Raw genomic sequence first — 27,412 nt, forward strand, 5'->3', positions numbered from 1 at the left:
AGCACCTGCTATTGCCAGCAGAATGCATCATGTGTCTGATACTTCATTTCCATGCATTAGAATGGAGGCTGATTTAAATACAAGAAAACAGGTGTTGAGGGATAAGCACGCTTTAGAAGAAAAAAATGGAACAACTATGAAGAGGCTAGAACAACGGGCAGAACAGCTTCAAAGAAACCAGGAACAGATGGAAGAGCAACTTAGGAGGAAGATGGAGCAGATTAAGTTGCAGGAAGAAATTGCAACCAAGATAGCCAGAGTTAAAGTGCTAAGGGCTTCAAGTCCTGTGAATGCTAAAGGTACTCCAGCAAAGCAGTTTCATGGTGAAAGTTGACATGGAATAGAGAAAATCCAGCACACTCAATATCAATGTGGATACCACTGAGGACCAGAAGTTGATGAGCCATGAGTTTGAACCCCAAAGAGGTGTTCAGGGGCACAGTCTCAGCCTGTACCAAGGAGGCACTCTGAACCTACGCCATTCCAAAAGCACGAGGTGCATCTGAGGACGTTAATTTACAGTATGGTGAGACTCATGTTTCAGATGATAGAGGTCTAAATCCTACGATGGAGGCAATAAGGACAGAAGAAAATAACAAGCATTGTGATGCCTAAACAACGCATTGCATTGCTACCTAAAAGAGATATTCAAATCTTCAATGGCGATCCAAGGTAGTATTGTTCATTTAGGAGGGCTTTCACGAATAGCATTGAAGGCAAGACTGATAATTATGGTGACCATCTCTATTTTCTTGAACAGTTCACTGGAGGTTAATCTAGAGAGCTTGTCAAAGGTTGCCAGTGGGCCAGACCAGAGCAAGGTTATCTAAAGGCCCAAGCTTTACTACAGGAACATTTTGGTGATGAGCGCAGAAGTGCTGTGGCCTACATGGAAAAGGCTCTTCTTTGGCCACATATCAAATCAGAAGATGTGAAAGCTCTGCAAGATTAATCGTTTTCTTAGAGTCTGTTGCAATGCCATGGAAGACATGCAGGCCATGCATGAGCTGGATATGCCTGCTAATATGAAGTCTGTCTTGAATAAATTGCCGAATGAACTTTGAAAAACTGGTAATCGTCGGTGTATAAACTGCAAGAGAAGCACAACCGTAAGATTGCTTTCACTGACATTGTTGATTTTATTGACAGGCAAGTAAAGATTGCTACACACAGTGTTTGGAAAGAAATATAATGCTGCATCACCAACAGTAGGTAAAGACCTGAACAAGCCTGGATCACAAATTTGTTCTTATATTAAAGTAGCAGCTTTGCCACCGTGGCTACGGTGGAAAGTCAGAGTGAGAATCAGAATCAGGTTTATTATCACCGGCATGTGACGTGAAATTTGTTAACTTAGCAGTAGCAGCAGTTCAATGCAACACGTAATATAAAAGAGAGAAAATAATAAAATAAAAATAATAATTAATGAATAATAAATAAATCAAGCAATTACAGTATACATATATCGAATAGATTAAAATTGTGCAGAAACAGAAATAATATATATTTTAAAAAGTGAGGTAGTGTTCAAGGGTTCAATGTTCATTTAGGAATCAAATGGCAGAGGGGAAGAAGCTGTTCCTGAATCGCTGAGTGTGTGCCTTCAGGCTTCTGTACCTCCTACCTGATAGTAACAGTAAGAAAAAGGCATGCCCAAGGTGCTGGAGGTCCTTAATAATGGACACTGCCTTTCTGAGATACCGCTCCCTGAAGATGTCCTGGGTACTTGGTAGGCTAGTGCCCAAGGTGGAGCTGACTAGATTTACAACCCTCTGCAGCTTCTTTCGGTCCTGTGCAGTGGCCCTCATGGTCACTTATGCTGTGATGTCAGAATGCTGTCCATGGTACATCTATAGAGGTTTTTGAGTGTATTTGTTGACATGCCAAATCTCTTCAAACTCCTAATAAAGTATAGCCACTGTCTTGCCTTCTTTGTAACTACATCGATATGTTGGGACCAGGTTAGATCCTCAGAGATCTTGACACCCAGGAACTTGAAACTGCTCACTCTCTCCACTTTGGATCCCTCTATGAGGATTGGTATGTGTTCCTTTGTCTTGCCCTTCCTGAAGTCTACAATCAGCTCTTTCATCTTACTGACATTGAGTGCCAGGTTGTTGCTGTGTTACCACTCCACTAGTTGGCATATCTCACTCCTAAATGCCCTCTTGTCACCACCTGAGATTCTACAAACAATGGCTGTATCGTTAGCAAATTTATAGATGGTGTTTGAGCTATGCTTAGCCACACAGTCATGTGTTTACAGAGAGTAGCGCAGTGGGCTAAGCACACACCCCTGAGGTGCGCCAGTGTTGATCGTCAGCGAGGAGGATATGTTATCACCAATCCTCACAGATAGTGGTCTTTAGTGGTCTTTCGGTTAAGCAAGTCATGGATCCAATTGCAGAGGGAGGTACAGAGGCCCAGGTTCTGCAACTTCTCAATCAGGATTGTGGGAATGATGGTACTAAATGCTGAGCTGTGGTCAATGAACAGCATCCTGACACAAGTGTTTGTGTGGTCCAGGTGGTCTAAAGCCGTGTGGAGAGCCATTGAGATTGCGTCTGCCGTTTACTTATTGTGGTGTTAGGCAAATAGCTATGGGTCCAGTTCCTTGCTGAGGCAGGAGTTCAGTCTAGTCATGACCAACCTCATGAAGTGAGGCTGAAACTGAGCCCAGAGCTGCTGAAAAGGGTGCAGATTCAAAACAAGCCATGAATGAAGCAAACACAGCAATGAGTACAGCCATGGTACCTAATGGTCTTATAGGGACTGATGTTCATGATTGTAAATTTCCTATAATTCCAGTTCAGGTGAAGTCTAAGAGTAACAAGGCAGTGATTAGTTATGCTTTCTTAGATCTAGGAAGTACAGTAGTGTCTGCACAGAGTGCCCCATGAACAATCTCAACCTGACAGGAAAAGAAATATGTATTCTCTTATGCACCATGGGTCAAGAGAACATTGTGAGTAGCTATGTTGTTACAGGATTGAAAGTGGCTGGCTTAGATAGTGAAAACTGTTGTGAAATGCCTAACATCTATACACAGGAACATAAGTCTGTCCACAAAGGGAACTTTCCTTGCCATAGAGATCTTCAGGAATGGCCTCACCTGAAGTATAGTCATTTGTCGGACTATTGGATCAGAAATTGAGCTGCTGACAGGGGCGAATGTGCCTAAGGCACTGGAGATATTGCAAATGATTTGCAGTGTTAGTGATGAACTCTATGTAACTAGAACAATGCTGGGTTGGACTACTAATGGACCATTGCGAGGAGACTGTGGTAGTGGAAGAGACTATGCTCAGCCAGAGCTGACAGTTAATGGGATTTCAGTTTTGCATTTGTATGAGTTTTGGGAGCAGCAATTCAAGACAGATTTTCCTCGATACAGTCAAGAGGGATAACCTGGTTTGTCATGAGAAGATCGCAGTTCAGGACTGTTTCCCAAAAGAGGACATTGGTATAAATATTGAGATTTCATGTCTCCTGTGTCATGGTAGCATGTAGTTTGTAAATATCCTGGTATAATAATCAAGGGGTTGGAACGTAGAAGCCACGTATCTGTTCTCTATCTGTTTTGTATCTTGCATTGTGTGTTTATTATGGTATGAGTCAGGTTGTGATAAATCAAAGTGAATAAGTTACGTATTCTTACATATTTCATGGCAATTTGGAGTTTGGACTGGCGGGGGTCGTATCTTTTGCTGAATGCTGAATAGTGCTTAGCTTAAGTTCACAGCTTCAAGATTATATGTTTGCTAATTGCTTTCAAAGGACCAAATAAAGGATTCAACTTTTGGAGCAATCATTGGAGCTGGGGGTGTGTCATGTAAGAATAACAACTGCGTTGCAGTCGCAATTGCTTTGTTTTGGGTTTCGGCTTGGTTTATCGTACTCCATTGATATCCTATTCTAACCTATGACAACTTTCTACATTATCCACAACACCACCAACCTTTGTGACATACTCAAACTTACTAACCCACTTTCCACTTCCTCATCCAAGTCTTGACTTTGTTTTCCACTTCTATGGTCAACCATAATCCTTTCTCCTTGCCATCCTTTCTCTGACTCAATGGGACAAACCTATTTAAAACGCAATGTAAGTGTTCTCTATGCAATCTCCATACTCTCGTTGTATATTTCGCGAAGAATATCTGTTCCCAATTTCTGCTCCCAATTTACTGCCTAATAGCATATTAGTCTTTCCCAGTTATATACTTTTACGGACTGTGTCCTATCCTTGTCCAAGGTTATGCCAATGGTCAGGGAGCTGTGGTCGCTGTTTCTGAATGCATACCCGCCGAGAGTGCAGTCACTTCAACAGGTTCTTACCTACTACCGGATCCAGAATGGTCTCTTAGCTAGTTGACCTGCCTATATACCTAATAAATTATTTCTAAACCTCTTCACTAAGGGGCTGTAAATCAATATTAGGGCACTTAAAGTCATCCAAGACAACAAACTGGTTATTCTTGCACCCTTTGAAAATCTGCCTATTGACCTACTCCTCAGCGTCCTTGTTAACAGTGTGGTGTCTACAGAATATTTCCAATAGAGTGATTGATCTCTTCCTGTTTCTGATTTCCATCGACTCTGACTCAGTAGATGATTCTTCCCTTTCTGCATCTGTGTTACTATCCCCGATTAGCAATGCTACTCCCTAAAGTATCCTTCAAGGTTGCATTATGATCACCAAAGATGAATTGGGCACTATATGACATTATTCCAGCATTCATAGCAAGCCATTGCATAGCTGCCCTACCTGTGCAGAAGGTAATGAGAAAGCCTTGGTCATCTGGAATGACTAAACAGATTCATCAATCTCCTCAACAGTTCACATAGCATCTGTGGAAGAGAGAGTCACATAACGTTTCAGGTCTAACCCATCGTTAGAAATGGGAAAGAGTTTGAAGTTGCATAGTAGGTGATGGTGGGGTTGGATAGAACAAAGATTGGAAGAGACCAGGGCTAATGTTGGAAAGAGCAATACAGGAAAAATACAGAGCAGAAGCTTACAGATGAGAACTGCTAGGGACCACAATAGAAACAAAGGAAACTTATGGGCTCCGGGAAATGCCAGGCAGGCCAGACTAGCAATATCACACATGCTTGGTTTATAGCAGAAATTGCTGTTTTTAATATACAGTATACAGAATGTAAATTATCTATAGTTTTAGGAATCACTGTTGAATCTAGAAGCCTCCAACAGAAGATGATATGCTATTCCTTAAATTAATGTTGGTATCATTATAACAATGCAGGGGCTATGTAGGGTTTGAGTGGGGATGAGATGGGCAATTAAACAATTTGAAACAGTTTTTAGATTGGATTGGTAGCAGAAATTGTCTTCACATGGATTAGCAGACTGGATGAAATGGAGAAAACTTTCTTCTGCAATGGTGTTTTACTGAAAGTGGTTAAAAGCTGACTTTTGGAGAGCAATTTTATCTATCCTGTCCAAATAGAAAGCTATAGAGCCAGGTGAATCACACTTTGATTTCAATAGAGATTAATATTAAATGAAGTGTAAAACTAGAATTGCTGTCCAAGTCTTAGGCAAGTAGCAAGCGTTACATGAATGGGGTAGAAACATAGAGACATAGAAAACCTACAGCACAATAAAGGCCCTTCAGCCCACAAAGCTGCGTTGAACATGTCCTTACCTAAGAAATTACCTAGGGTTATCCATAGCCCTCTATTTCAATAAGCTCCATGTACCTATCCAGGAGTCTCTTAAAAGACCCTATTGTATCCGCCTCCACCACCTTCACCGGCAGCCCATTCTACGCACTCACCACTCTGTGTAAAAAACTTACCCCTGACATCTCCTTTGTACCTACTTCCAAGCACCTTAAAACTGTGCCATCTCGTGCTAGCCATTTCAGCCCTGGGCAAATGACTTTCCTCTGACTATCCACATGATCAATGCCTCAGTAGATAGCAAAGGATAAGGGTTCCCTTTGTCTCAACACCAACTACCTTCAAGGCTCTATAAGATTAACTTAAACAGATTTTCTACATTTCATTTTTTAATTTAATGGAAGATAGATATAACTACATTGCTAAAAATCACCTCCACTTAATTTTACAGACTTCTTTTGAAAAATGTAAATTATTTTTCTTAGGAAAGGTGGGATGATAATGTTTGTCCAAAGGCTATTCCAGATTATTCTTCAGAGACCCTATTACATATCAGTCAATGCAGACTAGAATGTGGACCCTTGTTATATTTGTTTGTGCTTACTTTCAGGAATTACAAATGACAGGGTAAACCTAGTTAAAATTCTGCAGTACAGAGTTGTGTTCCAAAAATTGAGCCTATGTGGAGTAATAAAACTGCAACTGCATCCTCTACTATATTTTAAGATGGGAGTTAGGAATTTTAAACAAAGAATAATTCATTACTGCTCAAGGAACACAAGAGTCTCATAACTTGTCAGTGCAATGCAATGAGTTATACAAATTTCTGGTGTATGTAAGGGAAACCAGTACATGGTATTATGTTCATTTATTTCTTTTGCCACCATATCCTCTTTCATTGGAAGTGCCCCACCATGCATTAAGGCAGATTGTAGAAAGCAACAATTGATACAGATCATTAACAGACTTCTGATTGCGGCAAAATTAATGCATTTATATTAGTCATGGTAAATTAGCATTTCAGACAGAGTGGACTGCAGGCTTTAAATGGTGTGAAACTGTAAAACAGGTGATAGCAAATGTGCAGTCTATTTTACATCCTTCCTAATTTTTATTTCTCCCACCTTCTGGGGAAATAAAAATCAGAGATATAAAATGGTCTGCTGAGTTGTTATTGCTATCATACAAAGTCAAAATGACCTCCAATAAGATTACCACTTATGTTTATGTTAAATATACTGTCAGTACTTGACTGATTTAAACAATAAGAGGTTTTAAGTAAATTAAGTGTGTGCTACATAATTCTTTTGATTCCAATACTACTGATTTCATCCGTAAAGAGATGATGATGATGAGTTTACATGTACTATATAATATCTACTCTAACCTCTGAAGAAGTAACTAAGCAGCATTTTAATGAGATAAACCCAGCAATGAATTGTCAAACACATTGCAGTCAGTGAAATAGTTACAATTACTGGAAATGTTGGTGATACTTCAGTTTAATTTAACAAAAGAACCCTTGATAAAGGAAACAATAATATATAGTGCTCAGGGACAGTCAGAAATGAGATGGGTGAGCACCAGGAAGAGTGGTAAGTGCAGGCATGTTGCGCAGGAGACTCCTGCCAATACCCCTCTCAAGCATGTATGTTGCAGATTACAGCTGGGGGGTGGGGAGGAGGCATTGGTAGCTGTGCAGAGGACAACAGCAGTAGCTGAGTTTGTGGAACCATGTTTGGCTCTGCTGTAAAACAGGGGAGAGAAAAGTCTTAGTGGCAATAGCTGTGGGTGGTTCATTACTGAGGGGAACAGCCAGGTCTTTGCTTGGCTGAGAATGAGGGTTGTGAATGATATGTTGCCTCCCTGGTGCTGAGGAGATTTCTCAGATCATGTACAAACCATTCTGAAGAGGGAGAGACAATTGATAGAAGTCATTGTGTACAATGTTACTAATAGCATAAATAGAAAGAGGGTTGAGGTCTCGCAAAATTAATTTAGAGAGTTAGACAAAAGTTTAAAAAACAGGACTTCCAGGGCCATATTGTAGGATTACTCCCAGTGCCACTGGCAAGCGAAGGTCAAATTAGAAGAATATTGAAGGATATATGGATAAAAGCTGGAGTAGGAAGAAGATTTTTAGGTATTTGAATCTTTAGCGTTTATTCTAGGGTAGATAAGATCATATACAAAGAATGTGTTGCTCCTAAACTGAAGTGGTCCCAATATCCTTTCTCAGGATGGTTTGCTGATACTGCTGAGGAGGGTTTAAACTAATTCGATGAACGGGGAGGAGTGAAGAATAGTATCAGTGCAGCAGGTGGAGAGACTGTCACAAGTGTAGAAATGTTAGACAAGTCCAGTGGGCAGAGCTGATGTAGGCAGATAAGAGGTGATAGCAAGCTCTACTGGATTCATTTTAATGCAAAAGGGCCTCATAGGGAAATTAGATGAGACTGGAGCATTGATCTGCATTTGGAGCTATGATGTTATTGCAGCTTCAGAAACATGACTGAGGGGATGGCAGCTCAATGTTCCAAAGTACAGAAGTTATAGGTATTACGGAGGAGGATGCATCTGAGGAAGATTCACACTACTGATTAGGAAGTACGATATGGCAGTACATAGGTAATCTTGGCAGATTCATTAAATCAGCCCATATGAGTAGAATTTAGATGTAAGAGAGGAGTGCCCACTTTGTTGCAGACGTGCAATAGACCACCCAACAGTCAGAGGGACATTAGAAGAATGAAATGTAAGAAAATTGTGGAAATATGTAACAGCAATAACATTATAGTAATGGGAGCGATAACTTTCCCAATATTGAGCGAGATTGCCTAAGTGCAAGAAGTTTAGATGAGGTAGAATTTGTTAAGTGCATTCAGGAAAGTTGACATGTCAATGATAATGAGTCTATATGTCGATAGTCCTACCAGAGACAGGGCAAAGCTCAGTCTTATCTTAGGAAATGGAACTGGGCAGGTGGTGGAAGTGTTTTTGTGGGAAGAACCATATGTTTTAAGGTAACATTGTGTGTAGCTCTGGTGGCCATACTATTGGAAGAATGTGGTTGCACTGGAGAGAGTGGAAAGGAGATTCACCAGGATGTTGCTTGGATTGGAGGAAGTTTGTTATGGGGAGAGAACTGATCGGCTAGATTTTTTTTTGGTGGAGCAAAAGAGGCTGAAGGGTTACCTGAAGGATATATAAAGTTAAATAATGGTTAAGATCTTGTTTTCCATGTAGGAGTAACAAAAACAAGAGGGCATAGGTTTGAAGTGGGAAGAAGGAGTTTTAAAAGAGGTTTGAGGGATTTTTCTTTTACACAGTGGTTCATATCTTGAACTTGCTGACAGAGGAGGTGGTGGAGTCTGGCACAGTCACAGTGTTCAAGATAAATTTGGATGGGCAATTAAATAGGCATTATATAGAAGTTATGGAAATACAGACAAAAGAGATTAGAGGTGGATGGGTAGGAAGGCCCATTTCTGTTTATACAACACTAAGACTCTGTGAGTTTATCTTCCTGCCAATGACTTAAATATCACTTCTTTGTTTAGACTTTCCTCTCATCTAATCAATTCTAGTTGAGGGAGGACTTCTGCACTTCCATTTTGAGTATCTTCCATAATTAAATAAAAACGTGTCTTCTTTCTTTCCTGGTAGATGCAAAGCCAAGGGGTTAGATTTTGACTCCTCTAGAACTCACAGCTTTGAGGATTGAGAATTAAAGCTGTCTATCATGGCAGCTATCCCACAGTTCCCTGGAACTTTTTTCACATATGAAATCAATAGAATCATATCACATTGAAAAGCAAGAGGCTGAAGGTGCTGGAAATCTGAAATAAAAATAGCATTGTTGGGGTCACCTTGATAGTCAGCTGCATCTGTGTAAGAGTGACAAACTCAAAGTTTGAGATTGTTGATCTTTTATCAGCGTCAGAATGAGAATCAAAGAAAAATTTATGTGAAGATTTTGCACTCAGCAATTAAGGAAGTTAATCAGAGGAAGAGAGATAGAAGGTTTATAAAAGCTCTGGCCATTTATATTGCTGTCAACTAGATAGCAATTTTCAGTGAACTTCTGACTACTACTCTTAATTAACATCTGAAGTAATAAAAGTCTTCACGATTTCAAAATTAAACTTACAGACCAGAAAAGTTGTTACACGTAATGTTCAATTCAGGGAGTGATAAATGTTCACTTACACCTGAATTAACAGAGCCTAGCTTCTTCAAGCCACTTTAGCAGAAAATAATTTGCAAATCCCACACCATTAAGCTGATACCAATGCTAATTCTATTGGTAAGTTTTAAAGCTGTGCACCTTTGGAGTAATGGGTGTGCCGTGAGAGAAACATTTCGATTACCACGTTTAACCACATGTGTTTGTCCTTCTTGTGTTCAATTGATTATTATACAAGGTGTGGCCCAGTTGCTTTTGCTATCTATGAATAAATTAAAATTTTAATTCTGTTATAAGAGAGCTGTGCCCATTGAGAAAGACTGATCCCAACACAGAACAAGGAATGGTATGGCATGGTAACAGGCTACTTGGCCCACCATGTCACGACTGAACCAGGGACCCGGCTCGCAGAGGCAGCATCACTTCTAGCCACTCCACTGTGCCACCCAATATCTGACTTAAATTTGAATTAATAATCAATTCTAATCAATTATTGAGATTTTGATTTAGTTTGACATTGGCATTATGTGGACAGAGTAGCAGAATGGTCAATTTACAGAACTGAAAGACAGAGATTTGGAGCATCGTTCTAGAGACATAAACTTGTATGTCACCATGGTAGCTAGGGCAATTAAATACAAGTAACTAAATTATAAAAATACTGCTTTCAGTTCAGTAACCAGGCAACCACTCCGTTATCACTGGTCCAGCACTGAAGGAAATCTGTCATCCCTAGAATGGCATCTACAGTATGTGACTCCGGGCACACCATTACAACTAACTTCTAGATGCCTCGGGCAATTGCATACTGTGTAGATAGACAATAAATGCAGAATTTCCTATCATCCACACCCCACTAACAAATACTTTTTAAAAACTTCCTTCAATAGAAAAATTATCTGAAATTTTAAGAAGTCAGGAGAGGTTAACAGAGAATGAACAGTCACTCAAGCTGTCCAGAAGCAGCACCTTAACCATCAACCTATTCACTTTTTTAGTCATAAAACAGAGTCATAGAACAATACAGCACAGAAACAGGTCCTTCAGCCCATCTAGTCTGTTCCAAGCCATCAGCCTGCTAATCCCATTGACCTGCACCCAAAGCATACCCCTCCATACCCCTTTCATCCATGCACAATCCCAGTTTCTCTTAAATACTAAAATCAAACACGCATCCACCACTTGGGCTAATTTTGTATTCATCAATATAATCTCCCCTCAGTCTTCTGTGTTCCAGGGAGTAAAGTCTTAAGCTATTCAACCTTGCCCTGTAACTCAGTTCTTCAACTCCCAGTAACATCCTCATAATTTTTCTCTGTACTCTTTCAATCTTTTTACACCTTTCTTGCAGGTAGGTGACCAAAACTGCACACGATATTCCAAATTAGGTCTTATACAACTCTATAACTTCACAAACATCCCAAATTCGGTGCTCAGTGCATTGATCTATGAAGGCCAATATGCCAAGGGATTTCTTTATGACCACTTCTACCTGTGAGACCACTTTCAGTGAATTATGGATCTGTATTTCCAGATCATTCTGTTCTACTGCACTCCTCAGTGCCCTAACGCTCACCGTGGAAGACCTATCCTCACTGGTCCTCTCAAAGTGCAACATCTCACACTTGTCTTCATTAAATTCCATCTGCCATTTTTCAGCCCATTTTTCCAGCTGGTCCAGAATTGATGCAAACTTTGATTGTCTTTCTTGCTCTCCACTTCTCCCCGATATTGGTGTCATCTGCAAATATACTGATGCAGCTTACCACATTATCATCCAGATCATTGATACATAGAGCTGGCAAACAACAATGAACTCAACACCGATCCCTATTGCACAGAGAGGTAACCATCTACAACCACTCTCTGGCTTATGCCACAAAGCCATGTCTAATCCAATGTACTACCTCACCTTGAATGCCAAGCTACTGAATCTTCCTGACTAACCTCCCATGTGGGACCTTACTGAAGGCCTTGTTAAAGAGCAATTAGACAATATCCACTGCCTTGCCTTCATCAATATCCTAAACAGCAGAACAACATTAGCTATCCTCCAATCCTTTGGCACCTCACTTGTGGCTAAGGATATTCTAAGTACCTCTCTAGGGCCCCAATAATTTCTGCACCAGCCTCCCACCGGGTCTGAGAGAAGATCTTGTCAGGCCCTGAGGATTTATCCACCCTTATTTGCGTCAAGACATCAAGCACTCTCCTCCTCTGCAATCTGTATTGGGTCCATGACCTCATTGCTGTATTTTATCACATCTGTGGACTCTGTGTCCATCTCCCAAGTAAATACAGATGCAAAGGATCCATTTAAGATCTCCCCTATCACTTCCAACTCCATGCATAGCTCCACTCTGATTTTCCAGAGGACCGATTTTGTGCCTTGCCATCCTTTTGTTCTTAACTTATCTGTAGAAGCCCTTAGGATTCTCCTTCACCTCGTCTGCTAGAGCAACCTCACGTCTTTTAGCCCTCCTGATTTCTTTCCTAAGTGTTCTCTTGCATTTCTTATACTCCTTAAGTACCTCATTTGTTCCTACCTGCCTATACCTGTTATGCACCTCCTTCTTCTTAACCAGGGCCTCAATATCTCTCAAAAGCCAAGGTTCCATAAATCTGTTATCCTCGCCTTTTATTCTGACAGAAACTTATAAACCCTGAACTCTCAAAATTTCATTTTTGAAGCCTTCCCATTTACTAAGTACACCTTTGCCACAAAGCAGACTATCCCAATCCACACTTGCCTTTCGGATGTCAACAAAATTGATGTTTCTCCAATTTAGAATCACAACCCGAGGACCAGATCTATCCATTTCCATAATTATGTTGAAACTAATGGCTCAATGATCACTAGATTGAAAGTGTTCCCCTACACAAACTTCTGTTATCTTCCCTGTCTCATTCCCTTATAGGAAATCTGGTATCACAATCTCTCTCTAGTTGGGACTTCTACAAAGGATAAAGGAAAAGGAAACTTGATAAAGGAAACTTTCCTGAACACATTTGACTAATTCTTTCCCATTCAGCTCTTTTAAAATAAGGGAGTCCCAGTCAATATGTGGAAAGTTTAAATCACCTACTATCACATGCCTATGGTCTTGCAACAGTCTTTGACCTCTCTACTAACTTCTCCTCTACATCCTGCAGACTGTTGGGTGGTCTATAATATAATCCCATTAACATGGCCATACCTTACTTATTTCTTAGTTCTACTCATTAAGCCTCACTGGACGAGCTCTCCAGTCTGTCCTGACTGAGCACTGGCATGACATTTTCCTTGACTAGTAATGCTATCCCTCCATCTTTAATCCCTCCTGCTCTAACACATCTAAAACAATGGAAACCTGGGACACTGAGCTGCCAGTCCTCCCCTTCTGCAACCATCTCACTAATGGCTACAATGGTATAATTCTATGTGCTGATCTCCTTGCAATGAAATATACACAGCTCAGAGCCTTAGTCCCACCATGCTCGATCTTTTGATTCCTGACCTTGTATGTAAGCGTAACAACATCTTTTTCCACCAACCACTCCACTATTTGTTCTAGTGTTCTGGTTCTCATCCCCTTGTAATTCTAGTTGAAACACACCTCCCCACTTCCATGCGAACTAGCAAACCTTCTCACTAAATTTAGTCCCCATCCAGTTCAGATGCAAGCCATCCTTTCTGTACAGGTCCTACCTTCCCTGGAAGAGAGCCCAATGATCCAAAAATCTGAAGCCCTCCCTCCTGCACCAACCCCTTAGCCACATGTTAAACTGTATGATTTTCCTATTTCTGGCCTCACTAGCACATAGCTTGAGGAACAATCCTGAGATCACAACCCTGGTAATCCTGTCCTTTAACTTATCACCTAACTCCCGCAATTCACTTTGCAAGACTTCGCTACCCATCTTACCAATGTCATTGATGCTGACGTGGACCACAACTTCTGGCTGCTCACCCTCCCGTCTGAGAATGCTGTAGACTCGATCCGGGATCTCCCTGAAGCTGGCACTAGGAGGCAACATACTATTTGTTCTCAGGCTCAAAATCTTGTTTTTGTTCTCCTAAGCAACAAATCCCCTTGCACTACAGCTCGCCTTTTCTCCTCCCTTCCGTTCTGAGCCACAGAACCAGACTCAGTGGCTTCTCACTGGCAGATCAATCTTTCCCAACAGTGTCCAAGGTAGTATACTTATTATTGATGGAAATGGCTACAGGCTGTCTATTCCCTTTCCCTCTTCTGACAGTCACCCTGGTAGCTGCTTCCTGCAACTTAGGGGCGACTACCTCCCTATTGCCCATTGTTATCACTGCTTCATTCTCCTGTATGAGCCGAAGGTCATCGAGCTGCAACTTGGTGCACCTCATGCACATGTAGTTATCAGGGAGACCGGAGGCCTCCCAATGTTCCTACATCTCATACAAGGACCATACCACTAACTATGAACCCATTCTCAGCACATTAGCTATGTGCTAAACAGAAAAAAAATCCTAGAAACTTACTTAAAGCCTGTGCCTGTGATTTTTCAAGTATGTTCTCACCGAAGCCTGTTGAGCCAAAGCCAGACCACTCTAAGACTGACCCACTCCACCGATGGCCCTTCCGCTTACAACTCCCTTCTCTTTATTGAGACTCTCTCCCAAAATGACTTGCAGTTTTCAAATGGCAACCACCTTGCAACATATCACTCTCTCACTCTGACTTTTTTAATAGCTTTCAGAGAGGTACTCAATAGATCCTATAATAGTGGTATAGTTCTGTTTCTAGAACCCTTATTTTGCTTCCTGCGGCATATTGGCAGATAACGATAAGCAGTGTAGTCTATCTGCCTGATGGGGTCAGTGCAAGTTTAAAGAGGTAATTAACACCTAACTGAGAAAATAAGATTGTCAATATATATTGTAATTTATGACAGTTTGAAAACTGTAACAGTGAAATAAAACAGATTGAATGAGCCACTAAAATTAACCTGAAATTTCCACTTCATTATTTGCAACTATTGTTGCTGTTTAGCTTCCTGTTAAACTGACTCTTACCTGGAGTGGATCCATGGCATGAACTTTGCTGAGAAGCTGCCTCTGGGTTGACTGTCAAGGCCTGGGGTGTGCAATGAGAAACAGTTAAACAAGCCTTCAAACCAAACTGGCTGTCAAAGCTATCAGACAGCTTGAGCATTCGACAAAGCCTCTGACCTTTAGAAGCATTCAGGAGTATTCAGTGATGATTAAAAATTAATTCCTAGCAATCAGCTCAGCGGAAGTTCAAAAATGCTGTGCTCTTGAGCTTGAATCTTGAACTTCCATACAATTACCGATCTAAAATTTACCAGCTTTCTCATGAATATTTTGGGCGGATAATTTTTTTCTACAGTGAGTCTCGGTCTAACATTACCTGGAATAAGTGCTGGAATTTCACTTACTGCAATTTTACAAGCTTCCTTTAGATCCAAAGTCAAGGTTTTGATAGTAATTTTCTATGGATTTAACCACATAAAATATTTGGGTTTTGGCTTGCAATAGCTTTGGACATAAAATCAAAAGAGAAAGAAGGAAAGGAGGGGATATTCAGATATCAGTTGTAAATGAACAGTGACCTCTTATTTTGAGACAGTAGCCCTGATTCTGGATAAAACCCCCAAGAGAAGCATCCCTGAACCCACTCAGTCAAGTTCAGTAAAACAATTACAAGATTCAGTGAGATTCCATTCTTTAAACTCTAGACTAGAGAGTATTGGCCGAGCAGCTTAATCTTTCATCATATGACATGCTTTCTGCCATCCATGTAGAACTATTGCATTACATATATTTTGGCAAATGCTTCTCATTGAGTTTGCTATTTAATAAGAAAGGGTTAATAACTTTGATAACTGGACTCATCTTTGGCTTGCAGATTTCTTCATCTGATGTGGTAAGTTTTCAGCCAATTAAGATTTGCATTAGCATAAGCTTTCAGAATTGAATATAAACCCTGCCCTTCCGGTGAACTTCCACTGACGTTGGTGTGAGCATGCCAGGAGGAGCAACATTTCGACCAGGAGTATGATGCACGCACTGATTGGCGGGTGATTCTAGTTCCCTCAGGATAAGAGAATGTGTTGGATAAGAAATGTTAATCACAAAACACAGAGAACGTGAACAATATAGAGAGCTTGGAGACAGTCTTGAATCTGAATGCAATCAAAATCATTAAAGCATGGCTAAGTTTCCTGTGGTCAAAATCAAAAAGACTGCACCGAAGCTTTAGAAGCACAATAAATTCAATGGAGATATACCGACTTCATTCATATTCAATTCCATTCAATTAAACAGAAAGTAATGGCACTGGGATAAGCAATAAAGCAGACACCCACCTTCAAATATACAACAGAAGTGGGACTCGCTGATCAAAAAATTGCTGAGTTTGCTGTTAACCAGAAATATATCAGTAAAAGCCAACCAATGGCAATTAGATGTCAGTGTTCTTTCTTTCATAATTAGCATATAGTGAAGATAATATGGTCTCCATGACTTGTCTTTCTGACCTTTCATTTATAACTATGTTAACCTTTCATGCTTCCTAAATGTCTAAATTTTTTATGTATAATTTTAACAGGACAACTTAACAACCAAACAGCAAAGGGAATCAGGCTTTTCAGTTTTATGAAAAGAGCCCCTGGATTGATTCGTAACTGAAATAGTTCACAGTCAGTGGCTGCAGATTCATGGAATCTGAGAAGCACAACCTCAGACCAGCATTTTGAAAAGCATTTTGGCTTCAAATAACTATTTTTTTTCACAATACAGAACATATAAGATTGGAAAATTTCTAGGGATGTAACAGGAGTGGAAGTTTAGTGGAGTATCACTTAGGTGTACGCAATGGGCAGGATATAGCAGGGGCCCAGCTGGAAGCTCCATCACCCACCTTCCATTGAGAGGAAGAAGCTCTGAGGCTTGACTAGATTTTCTTCAGCCTAGTTTAATGGCACTAAGTTAATTTTACAAAGTAAGGACTTGGCCTCTTCACCATAGTTTAACCTACATTATTGAAGCATTGAAGGAAAATCCAGTATTACATTTGAAAATAGGTTGAGAGCACTCCATCCAATATACTCAAATGGAAATGATGGTTGGTTGACAGAATTTGATTTCTGCTGCTATCTGGTATGATAACCTATATTGCAGGGGCAGAATTCAAATTTGTGGGGATTTTTTTTTCTCTGTACTTCTATTGCTATCAAAGTTCTTTGTTGGATAGGTGGCAAAAATAAAAAAATGTTTTCTTATACAAACCTCAAGTTAAACTGTGAAATTATCGCTGTTGAATCTTTGAAGAGTGCTGCTATCATGTTGCATTGTTCTGTTTCTGTCCCATTTGAGTTACAGGAGAAGGCTGAATTCCCAAGGAATGTTGGCCCCTATAAACATTTCTGATAGAATTCTGATTTAGTTAACATGAATTTAATTGAGTGAAGTACATTTTTATATAAATATATGTTTTCAAACATACAATCATACCTTCAGCAATGCTTCACTTACTAGTCAGAAAGTGTATGAATTGTCAAAGTCTCCGTTTTTGATAGACTGTCAGAACAGCTTTAAAGGGTAGTTTTAAGTATTTAGATTGTTAACAGAAGGCTTTTTTGAAAAGAAATACATTTCTAAAGTTGAATGATTGCTAAGCCTAATTATGAATGAATGGTTGTAATATCTTGCACAACAAACTGTTCAATTTCCAATATGCATTACCAATGGACAAGCTATCTGCTGGCAGCAGGGAGTCAGATAATGTCTGCTATTGTTCTGTGTGACAGAGTATATAGTGTGTACAGAGAACAATCTTTGTAGAAACCAGATAGGACCATCAAATTGGAAAGTCACTTAGAGGTGTATTTTATTCTAAAAGTTGCAAAGGGATAAAAAAATATGAAATTTTATAATTGCACTTGGATTCAGTAGTCTTAACTGCCTGCCTGCTTCTATCAGTTATTAATTATCCACTCAACAATAACACTCGCTTTCCAGTAGGTAGCCAGTCTTTCCCAAGGGTGACCTATTGCTTGACAGCAACCAAAGTTAATCTGACCACTGGTCCAATTTAGAATGTTGCTGTGCCTTGGGGTAATTTTACAAGTTCACATAATTAAAGGAGAAATTTCTTGCAGATACCAGGTACTCATAAAAAATTGCCACTTCACTCCAAAGAGATAATCTCCCATTTATCTTTTATAGCTATTCACCAATTTGTCATTAGGGCTGGAGGTAGTTTGCACAGCCAGTATGTTGAAATGGACAGTTAATATTTTCACAGAAAAAGTAGTAATCAGTTTCTTGTGTTTAGGAAGAAAGCACTCTTATTCTCAAGTAGAAACCTTTCATAGCATAGCAGTCTAAAAAGCATATATTAAAAAGGATTCTATCCTTATTGCTGTAAACAATGCCTTCAAAAGATCATGACTAATTGAAGATCTGTTGTGAATTCATTCATGGCCATTACTCATTAGTGTAGTCCTAACTTTCCTGCTGTGCTGTTATCCAGGGGATTACAGGCCAATGAAACTTTCTGTTTGAAATATGTCTTTTATAGAAGTTTGGAAGCTAACTAGTTGGGGAATATTTTAACTTGACCCATATATAGTAATGCCATCTTCTAACTGAATAGCTTAACTAGTATTAATTGCCAAATGTGCCTCATGTCTGAACAGTCAAGTAATCTGCAACTCCACTGCTCTGAAAGCAAAGTTACCAGAACAACATATAAATTTTTTCCCATAAAATCAACAGAGGCCAACATCTGGGACTGGTAATCTTCAGAATAGTTCGTCTCATTGATAAAAATGACCAGCAATATCATCATGCAGTGTATTCTAAGGCTCTATGCTGCTTCGTGACAAGCAGAACTGTTGCATACTCAATAGTATGTTATGAATTTGAGTGCCCTAGGCCCACACAGAACTCTTCTTTCCCCAGACCCTCCCAATGTGGACTTGTTCCACATGATGACTAGCGCAATGCTGGGTTACCAGGGATCAGCTTGGCCTGATCATCAGGAAATTTGGTCTGGGCTTCAGAGACTAGTCAGTGTCGAGGTAGTCTTTTCACTGGCTCTAGCTGCAATTCAAAAAACTCTTGTTAAGTAGTGTTATAAACATAATGAGCTATAAGATTCTTAGTATTATCAACAAATTTTAGAATCAGAATCAGGTTTATTATCACAGGCACGTGCCGTGTAATCTGTTAACTTAGTAGTAGCAGTTCCATGCAATACATAATTTAGAAGAAGAGGAAGAAAAAGGTATTAAATAATAATAACAAATAAGTAAATCAATTACAGTATACATATATTGACTAGATTAAAAATCATGAAAAAAACAGAAATAATATATATTAAAGAAGTGAGGTAGTGTTCGCAGGTTCAATGCCCAATCAGGAATCGGATGTCAGGGGGGAAGAAGCTGTTCCTGAATCCTGGAGTGTGTGCCTTCAGGCTTCTGTACCTCCTACCTGATGGTAACAGTGAGAAAAGGGCATGCCCTGGGTTCTGGAGGTTCTTAATAATGGACACAGCTCTTCTGAGACATCGCTCCCTGAAGATGTCCTGGGTTCTTTTTAGGCTAGTATCCAAGATGGAGCTGACTTAATTTACAACCTTCTACAGCTTATTTTGGTCCTGTGCAGTAGCCCCTCCATACTAGACAGTGATGCAGCTTGTCAGAATGCTCTATAGAACTTTTTGAGTGTATTTGTGGACGTACCAAATCTCTTCAAACTCCGAATGAAATATAGTCTCTGTCTTGCCTTCTTTATAACTGCATCGATATGTTGGAACCAGGTTAGATCCTCAGAGATCTTGACACCCAAGAACTTGAAACTGCTCACTCTCTCCACTTCTGATTCCTCTGTGAGGATTGGTATGTGTTCCTTCGTCTTGCCCTTCCTGAAGTCCACAATCAGCTCTTTCATCTTACTGATGTTGAGTGCCAGGTTGTTGCTGCGGCACCACTCCACTAGTTGGCATATCTTGCTCCTGTACGCCCTCTCGTCTCCATCTGAGATTCTACCAACAATGGTTGTATCATCAGCAAACTTATCGGTGGTATTTAAGCTATGCTTAGCCACACAGTCATGGGTATAGAGAGAGTAGAGTAGTGGGCTAAGCACACACCCCTGAGGTGTGCCACTGTTGATCGTCAGCGAGGAAGAGATGTTATCATCAATCCACACAGATTGTGGTCTTCCGGTTAGGAAGTCGAGGATCCAATTGCAGAGGGAGGTACAGAGGCCCAGGTTCTGTAATTTCTTAATCAGAATTGTGGGAATGATGGTATTAAATGCTGAGCCATAGTAGATGAACTGAATCCTGACATAAGTGTTTGTGTTTTCCAGGTGGTTTAAGGTCATGTAAAGCGCCATTAAGATGGCATCTATCATTGGCCTATTGTGGTGATAGGTCTCTCTATGATATTATTTATGTGGAGTCATGAGTATGAATTTAAGAAATTTTCAAAAATAAAGATGATGCAGATGGGAGTGTTTATTGAGGGTAGACAGGGAGGAAATGCATACACTAAGGAATGGGAAATAATTTTACTCTGAGATGAGCAGAGAGCTGGCCACTTGAAAAAATATGCCACCTTATTTTACATGCCTAGAAGTGTTGCCTTTACATTTTAGTCATAATATTTCCGGAAAGTGTGACTGGCAGATACTGTGTTATAAGATTTTTTTCTCTTTCATTGATTTAATGTCATTTCATACAGTATCCATGGGAATGCAGCTATTAAGCTTGTGCCACTCCCTGAATCAATTGTTATATAGTTCCCTGCACATCACCCGTCCCTTATTTCTGCAGTACAGTGTTGGCTGCTTAGAATCACTTGGAATCACAATAACCCCTGTCAAGAGGAACCAACCTTTTGGTATTTCAAGGTCAGGTTATGTTACCAATCAGAATAACGAAGAATCATGGATCTGAAAACAGACAAGACTATTTGCATCTCTGTGTGTTTTACATGAATTGATGTTGGAATCATAGCATGATAAAGAAAGAAAGGTGGACTTCGATTTATGTAGTGCTTTGCACGTTAACTTCATAATGCCCCAAGCATCTTATAATTAAAGAAATTATTTTAAAGTCAGTCCACTGTTAGAAACAAGAAAATGCAACAACAGAAATTGCACCTCACACAAACTATATCGTGAAAACAATCAAACGGTTATTTATTTTTTCAAAACGTCGAAGCTTTATTGATAATACCCCAGCTGTTCATATAGATTGTTCCAGCCGAGAGAAGGGACAGGGCATAAGAATGCTGAAAATTTAAAAGAAGGTTTACAATGAATCATTTACAATATAAGATTTCGCTGATGACCATGGACAGAAAAAAGAACATATTAAATCAAGGATGATTGGGATGTAACATTCAAATACATTAACTCCTTTCCATGTACACACTTGCATTTCACAACTTACATGTTACTTTGTTGCAATCTCCCTCTCCATCATTTCATAGTTTTCATGTACAGTGGATTCCAGTTAATTGGGACACATTGGGACCAGTACATTTTGGCCCAATTAGCCGAAGTTTCATGGAAATAGTTTAAAAAAGATAAACTATGTTTAACTGAGTAACAAACTGTGTATTCAAATGAAATACAGAAAAATTAAAACATGACCAATTCTACTTCAGTACTATAAAACTGTGTATTCGTTCCGAATAGTTATCGACTGAGGCTTTCATCCAGTGCACGCTGCCATATTCTTTTGATTGATTGTAAGATAATGCCTTCAAACAATGCTTTCAATGATGGCATCCTGGAAGGACTATTAGGAGTACTGAATGGTGGTGAGGAATGAGGTATAGCTCTTCTCAATCTTGCAGGGATAATTGCCAGGAGGAAGATCAGTGGGGAGGGATGAGTGGACAATAGAGTCACATACAGAGCACTCCCTATGAAAAGTTGGGGGGGGGGGCTGGAGGAAAAGATGTGCATATAGTGGTAGGATCCCATTGGATAGGTAGCAGAGGTTACAAGGGATGACATGCTAGATATGGAAGCTCGTGGGTGGTAATAAGAACAAGGGGAACTCTAACCTTGTTGCGATGGTGGGAGGATGGGGTGAGTTCAGATGTGTAGGAAATTGAGGAGATACTGCCCATTGTGCCAACGAACAGGATCCTTAACATAGTAACCGCGACTGCACACAATACTAAAGGTGCTGCCTAACAGAAGTTTAATGCAGCTGCACAATGACTTCCTGACTTTCATACTCTGTTGGCCAGAAAGAATTAAAATTTGCAAATTGATAATGAGCCAAGTGCAGTGGAAGCACACGTAGTGTCTCTGTTCTTGCTTTGGGATGGATTGATCAGAGTAAATGAAAGCAGACACGATGATGTCTCTGTTGATGATCAGCTCAACTTGAGATCATTTCCAAATAAGAAGTTGTTTATTTGGTTCTGTGGAAATGGCAGACTTGTGGAAAGAAAAGCCTGAGACCTGAAGTAACTGGAGTTCAGTGTTTGACTGAGCTGGCTAAACTGGCTTGAACCAATTTGATTCAGGGAAAATAGAGAAAGTTACATAAGGTATAAATCTGGTGGAAGAGCAATAAAGTAACACGACTTCTACCTTGGGCAAGATTCAAGGAGAAGCTGACCCAGGCAGGACAGATAAGCCTGAGCCAACAAAGTTAAAATACAACAGATAAGAAAGAGGATAAGAGCAGAAGATTGCAAGAGAAGAAGCAAAAATAAACAGCCATCACAGAAATGGATGAAGCCACCAAGAAATGTGGAGATTACGTTGGGATCAAGTAGAAAACCTGAACAACATAAATCCCTATTCCCTCATATTACCTTTTCAGTTCTCTAACTATTCTGGGATTGTCAAAGAAACCGGCAGGTGTTCCAACATATGTTTAGTTTTGTATGATGTTCCTGCTCGTTGTTAATTTAACTAATAAAATATTTGTCAGTTAATACCAATCCTGCCTGTGCCTAACCAATTTTTATTGTTGATGGTAGTTACAAGCTGTAACTCAATACTCCAACAAATGAAGAGGCATATGCTCTATGCCTTCTTTACCACCCTATATACTTGACTTGCCACTTTCAGGGAACTATAGACTTGAACATTTTTCTCTGGAATTCAGGCACCATTATTAAGATATTTACATTAGTAAATCTAGTCTATCACTGAATTCAGAATCTCAGCTATCACAAAGATTCTCTGAGGTTCAGGAAACTTTCCTGTGGCATTGAGAGATACTCCTTCAACACTTTATTGAGCTGATTAAACGTTAGACGGCCTGACCTGCGTTAATGTTCATCACTCATTATTCATCATTAGTTTGCCCTTGGAAGGAAATCAGTGAGAATGTAGGGGAGGTTCAAGGGGTGTGAATCAGCGGCATAGCTCCTTTCAGTAATAAACTAACAGTGGTTATGAATGCCAGCACACTAATTCTTCCCATTTTTGTGACCTTCAAAAAGAGCAAAATTTAAATACCAGCATATGGCACTGTGAGGAGATCACCAGAACACCTACTTTCTTCACCCATAGCTCCTTCTGGTATATAATGGGAGGGAAAGTGAGAGTCTTGTGCTGGCTTCACACAGTTCAAAAGACATATTTAGATCCTGAAGATGTGTAACCTTCTCCTTTGGTGACAAAAGCTGGAATGGGCAGGTAACTGAATTCACTTTTGTGAACAGAGTCTCACATGTGTCAACTGCCATCAATTACACACGAAAGACAATCCAGGCACTTCTAGAACACCAGCGTCACCTGTTAGCTGCTAGGGATAACACTGCATGAATACTAAGTAGGTGTGACACCATAGGAAAGTTTTATGCTAAATTCTTGCAAGTTTTCTTGATGATATTATATTATAGCAGTCCAACATCCATGATCTCTTCCAACTTGGAACCTGTCTTCTTGGGCAGCTTCAAGATCTTTTCCAAGGGTCGTCACCTTGCCATGGTGGAGATGCTTATGAGTTCCTGAGATCACAAGAGCAATGCCATCTGGAGCTTAGCTCTACCATGGTAGTAAGGTCAAAGAAGAGGTTCCAGACAAAGAGCGATCCAACCAAGGCCTCAGTGGTGGAGCTGGCAGAAGATGATGACACATCACACTGACAATGAAGGCAGAGGAAGGCTGCAGCAGTGAAAAGTCCCTAGCCATCTTTCTTTCCATGCCACTGGATCCCAGATTGGACCCTACAGCCTCCTGTAGACCCACCAATAGACAACCCCTTAGGAGTACATAATACTCAACTCAGGTGATTGCAGTTCTACTATTAAAGGGCGTGTCCCTCATAACATGGTAGAGTCAATCCTAAAGAAAAATTGATGATCTCCATGAACTGTATAAAATGGACCAAGTACCAGAGGTCCAAATGTATCAATGAAAAAGAAATGCTGGGAGATAAACATAATTGCCAAGACCACCATCAGTATCTGCAACCTTGATAGCAGGCTTCAAATTACGTTTTACAGAAGAGGTATCCATTTTTGATGAAGACATCATAGAGAGGTTCCATGGATCCCAATACTTCACTATTTGACCTAGATTTCTTAGTTTGGTTAATAGTAAGGTGTTACGTCTGCACAACCATTTATCAATTAAATAAAGGAACACACATGGGAGGTGAGGTCAACTCGTGTATTCATTTTGCAGAGAGAAAAAGAGGGAACAGATCAATATGCATAGGTAAGCTATCAGTCTGTAAGTAATGCTAAGGGGAATCATTGTTCTAAAAGAAATAGATCCTCCCCCTTTAGATTAATATCACATAAAATTGTATATTTAACAAAACATTCAACTTCCCTTTAACAACCCATATTTAAATAAATATGGCTTTCACAATAAGAGTCCATGACTAACTACACTCTTCTAAAGATTCCCTCTTTTGGTAGGCACCCTGTTCCTTTCAGGATAGCACCTTTGGAACTGTGGAGTGGCATTAGGTTTGGCAGGTGTCTTGTCAAAGACAATGTTCTCTGTTGCAGATGTCATGTTGCTATTCGTCACATGAGAGGTAAGTCTGATGGTTGTAATATGTCCGTCTTGTTTGATGCAGTCAACTCAGGCGTGTTCTTCGGTTGAACATCCAACATCAGGTCCACATGACTTCTCCGGGTATGATACCTAACATCCACATACAAGCCTGTCTCTTAATGCATCAGAAAGTCCATCTCTAAAGTCGCAGTACTTGGAATGTTTGCACAGTTATGTATATTAATCTGTTGCCTACGCATGCACATTGATTTGTTATCAGTCTGTAAGTAGTGCTAAAGGGAGTCGCTGCTCTAAAAGAAATAGATCCATACATTACATTTCCTCACTCTTTAGATTAATGTAACATAAAACTGTATATGTTAGAAAACATTCAACTGAAGTATGTCTGAAATGATTTCAGCATCTTCTCCTACATTGATGCATAAATTATGATTGTCTATAAGGTATCTGGTCACCCGTGCCTTTGTTAAGAATAATCATCAGGCAGAATGAACTGGTCTCAGTCTCCAGGAGCCACTGCGAATTGTGAAGTGTGAAGAGAGTTATGAATGCATGGCAAAGCAAATCTGATGGACTGAATGGCTTAATTCTGGTGTTATAATAGATTGGGGTAATTGTCAGTGATAAATGAGTAAAGTAATGTACAAAAGTGAACTACAGTGACTGATGCAAGTGAAATGGGAACTGAAGGGAATATGTTAACAAGCCTGGTTGTCAGGAGATGGGAAAATGGTGACTTTGCACTGTAGAGTGTAAATGAATCAGTAACCTTGTTCACCGTTTTCTGATCTAGTTGCTAATTCTCTCTGTGCCACTGACCCAGGTTAAATCCTAGCCACAAATACTGCCTGAGTGGAGCTTGAATATTCTCCCAGCTGCCTCCCACTTCTGAAGACATGCAGGTGGGTACATTAATTTTCCACTGTGAACTTCCCCTAGCATGTTGCTGGGTGAGTCTATTGGTCTCTTTTTGATGCATTTCTGGTCACAGTTTATAAGCAACAGAACTTTTTCTGCTCTCTTTATTCCAATCTTCATCCTTGTACCTTCTTAACATGGCTGGATGTGTTCATGATGCCTTATTGTATTTGGGGACAGACACTGCCCATTTTGAATTCATTTCAGAACTTACCTGAACTTATGCTTAATCTTTCTGGGGAGAGAGTAATCAAGGTAGAATCTTAGCTCAGCTAATTATTGTTAGTATGGGGAACTGTGTAAGTTGGCAGTGCATATACGTAAATTTACAGTTCCAGGTAAATTGACAAGTTCTCCCTTGAACAGTTATTAACTTATAATTGACCTTTGTATGAAATGATTACCTTCAAGCCTTCTTGCTAGCTCTCTGAAATGTGAAATCCAAGTGTTGTCTTCATCTACATCCCTATAATCTCTGACTCGGATGAAAAGAGGTTTAAGCTGCACATTCTACCCTAGACTGAGCATCTAATTAGGGCCAACTTCAGTAGGCTGCTGAAGGCATATTTCACTATTAGTGGAGCTACCTTTCAGATAAAATTTTAAATTGAGGCGCTCTTTACTAATTCAGGGGAATGTTCAAGGATCATAACATCATTAAACAGTACAAAATTCACCGGACCAATTGTTATCCCCTAAGAAAGAGCAAAATGCTGATTGTGAAACTTCCCTGCAAAGCACCAGTAACAACAAAAACCAAAAGGCCATAACATATAAGAGCATAATTAGGCCATTTGGCTCATCAAGCATCAAGTCTACTCCACCATTTCATCATGGCTGATTCATTTTCCCTCTCAGCCCGATCTCCGGCCTTCTCCCCGTATCCCTTCATGCCCTGACTGATCAAGATTCTGTCAACCTCTGTCCTAAATATACCTAATGACATGGCCTCCACAGCCACTTGTAGCAACAAATTCCACAGATTCACCACTATCTGGCTAAAGAAATTCCTCCTCATTCTCATTCTAAAAGGACGCCCCTCCATTCTGAGGTTGTGTCATCAGACCTTAGACTCCTCCATAATAGGAAACATCCCCTTCATATCCATATGTTAAGGCCTTTCAACATTCAATAGGTTTCAATGAGGTCACCCCTCATTCCTGTGAATTCCAGTGAGTGAAGCCTTCAAATGTTCCTCGTATGACAAGCCTTTCAAAACAAAGAATGCATCAATCATGAAACCCTTTGAGATAAACTGAGAATAAAATTCAAGATGCCACAGTAGTACAGAAGTCAGAGCCACTGCCTCCCTGCACCAGTGACCCAGATTCAACCCTGACCTTGGATATTGTTGGTCTGCAGTTTAGGCATTCTCCCTATGACCATCCATGTAGATTTCCTCCAGCTCCTGATTTTCTCCCACATCCCAAAGTGGGTTAATTGGCCTCTGTAAATTTCCCCTGGTGTGCAGATGAGTGGGGGACTGGATGAGAATGTGGGGAGAATGAAATGTGATCAGTATAGGATTAACGTAAATTGGTGATTGATGGTCATATTGATCTTGGTGAGTCGAAGGGCCTCTTTCTACATTATATCATTCTATGACCCAGTAGCACTATGTAGCAGTTTTGCACTGATTGCTGTGTGATGTCTTAGTATCCGTT

The 27,412-nt window shown here is 40.0% G+C and overlaps 1 long non-coding RNA gene across 1 annotated transcript in view; it reads right to left on the reverse strand.

Moving 5' to 3' along the window:
• LOC134357587 (uncharacterized) overlaps nucleotides 1-27,412 on the reverse strand; it is a 206,134-nt gene that overhangs the window by 7,126 nt on the left and 171,596 nt on the right. The window contains exons 3-4 of the long non-coding RNA XR_010020662.1: nucleotides 14,862-14,922; nucleotides 4,769-4,851 (exon numbers count right to left, since the gene is read on the reverse strand). This is a non-coding gene — a long non-coding RNA (uncharacterized LOC134357587). The remainder of the gene's footprint in view (nucleotides 1-4,768; nucleotides 4,852-14,861; nucleotides 14,923-27,412) is intronic.

Source organism: Mobula hypostoma, chromosome 16 (assembly GCF_963921235.1).
Source record: "Mobula hypostoma chromosome 16, sMobHyp1.1, whole genome shotgun sequence".
NCBI lineage: Eukaryota > Metazoa > Chordata > Chondrichthyes > Myliobatiformes > Myliobatidae > Mobula > Mobula hypostoma.